Raw genomic sequence first — 2,223 nt, forward strand, 5'->3', positions numbered from 1 at the left:
TCGGGCCACACGGCAGGCCTGCTGAGGACAGCTGAGCTGGCATCCACAACGGGCTGTCCCAAGTCCCCAGACGCAGCCCAGGGTGGAAGGGAGCTGCAGACGTCATGGCAAAGGGAGTGGGTGTAAAGGTGGTTTTACTGATGCTTGGATGCTTTTGGAGATTCACAATAAAGTGGGTTTTCCCTGGATGGTGCTCAGCAGCCTCTGTTCCAGAAGGTCCCCCGCCCCCGCCCACTTATCAGCGGGGCAGCACGGCCACACATCTCCCCACATGCCTCCTCGTGTCCACAGGGCCCCTTCCGTCCCCTCTCTCCTCTCCCTCGTTCTGTTCTTCTCTGCGTTGTGAGGACTTCTAAAACCTCTAGCCCCGGGCCACTTCGGAGACTGAGCTTGTAATTCTCCACCAAACTCCTGCGTCTCAGGGAAGGAGGTCTACGGGGCAGCGTCCTTTCTACTTTCTATTTGGGGGTACTGTGGGGACGCTGCAGGACCAGGGCTTAAACCTCTTCTGTGAACAGCACCGCTGGCTAAGGACAAGGAAGCGCCTTGCTCTGTGGGCAGAGGGAGCCTGTACTCCTGGTCAAGCCCAGCGGCCCACCCAGGGCTCCATCGGTGGCCCCTGGGCAGGTGGGGGCTTTGTCTGGGTGACAGCTCACGGCAGCCGGGGTGTGCAGTATTTAATCAGGAGCCCGGCTGCCCAGGGCAGAGGGGTCACGGTGGGTTTACACTGACCTTCGTGGTGGGGTCACACATTCCTGTCTCAAAGTCCCTGTGGCTACCCCTCCCCTAGCCACGGGGTGTGCAGCCTCGGGGGGCCTGGGGCTGGCGTAGGCACCCAGGGTGGGCTCGCCGGACAGCAGTCCCAGGCCGGCTGTGGGTGACAGAGATCCCAGCGCTGCTGGAGGATTCTGTGTCTTCTCTTTGTTTTTGTTTTTTAAGAAAAAGGAAATTATAAATTGTTTTGAAGTTGCAGCCATCCGAAGCCTGGCACTGGCCCTGGCTGGTGTCCCATCACCTGGCCCCGGGGGCAGATGCTCTGGCCACCTGCAGGGCCCTGGGAGTAGGGAGGCCAGGTGAGTCTCCCCACAGTCTTCGGTGGTCCCTGGGCCTGGAGGTCGCACACGGGAGGGATTGGTGCTTCTTTACTTACGCAGGCCTGTGGGGACAAGGTGGGGGTGGGCAGAGGTCAGAGCGCCCTGAGGGGCAGCCCTTAGCACCCGGGCAGGAAGGCTGGGGCAGTCAGCCCTCAGCAGGGGCTGCTGTGCCCTCTTGCCTTGGAGAGCCCCAAATGCAAAAGGGACACCATCCCAGCAGCCCAGGGCTTCCTGGCCTTTGGCAGGGGCGGGGCTTCTAGGCAGGCCCCGCCTTGTGTCTGCAGACAGCAGGGTTTGGGCCACCAAGCTGGGGGTGGGGTGAGGGGCCCACCCAGGCTCCAATGGCTGGAGGAGATCCCTAGAGGCCCGTGCAGCCTGGCGAAGTCCCTCAGAGCCCCGTGTGCCCGCGTGTCTGCTCTCATACTCTGCCCTGGCTCGGCGGCCTGAGTGAGGGCTGTCCTGTCACGGAGATGGGACGCTTGCTACCCCTGATGGCCCTTGGCTGAGATGGGCCTTCACTTATAGGGCAGAAAGGGTGAGGCTGCCAAGAGCGCCGGGGTCCCCCGCCACAGGTGTCGCCGGAAGGGCAGGATTGTGTCCGAGGGCCTGCGTGGGATGGAGCAAGTCCAGCTCTATGGAGAGAAGGACCCCCAGCTGGCTCTTGGACCCCAAATTTCAGGATTATGTGTGGGACCTGGCAAAGGCTGCTTGAGAGGAGGTGGACAGCGGCCCAGGTACCCCCACCCTGAGCCTGGGAGAGTGCAGGGTCCTGGACACTGCTTTTTAAGAGCAAAGAAGCCTGATTCTCCAAAGAAACCAACACCCCAAATTTCCTGCTGCAGTGAGACACCTAGAGAACAGCCACGTTGCCCTCCTGGGACGTGGCCTCTCCATGCCCCCCCAGCCCCCTGGCACAAAACCATCCTAGACCCAACTCCAGAGACTCTGCTGGGCTTGGAGCTCCAGGGGGTGGGGGCCAAGCCCTGGAGCCTTGACACCTCCCTACCCAGCCCAGAGCTGGCATACGTAGACGAACAGATGATGATGGATGGATGGGTGGATGGACAGACGGATGGCTGGTGAGGCTTCCACAAGGAGAGAAGCCTCACGGCTGTGCTAACCCAACCGG

This window comes from Mirounga leonina, unplaced genomic scaffold, assembly GCF_011800145.1.
Source record: "Mirounga leonina isolate KUSES-001 unplaced genomic scaffold, KU_Mleo_1.0 Mir_195, whole genome shotgun sequence".
Taxonomy (NCBI): domain Eukaryota; kingdom Metazoa; phylum Chordata; class Mammalia; order Carnivora; family Phocidae; genus Mirounga; species Mirounga leonina.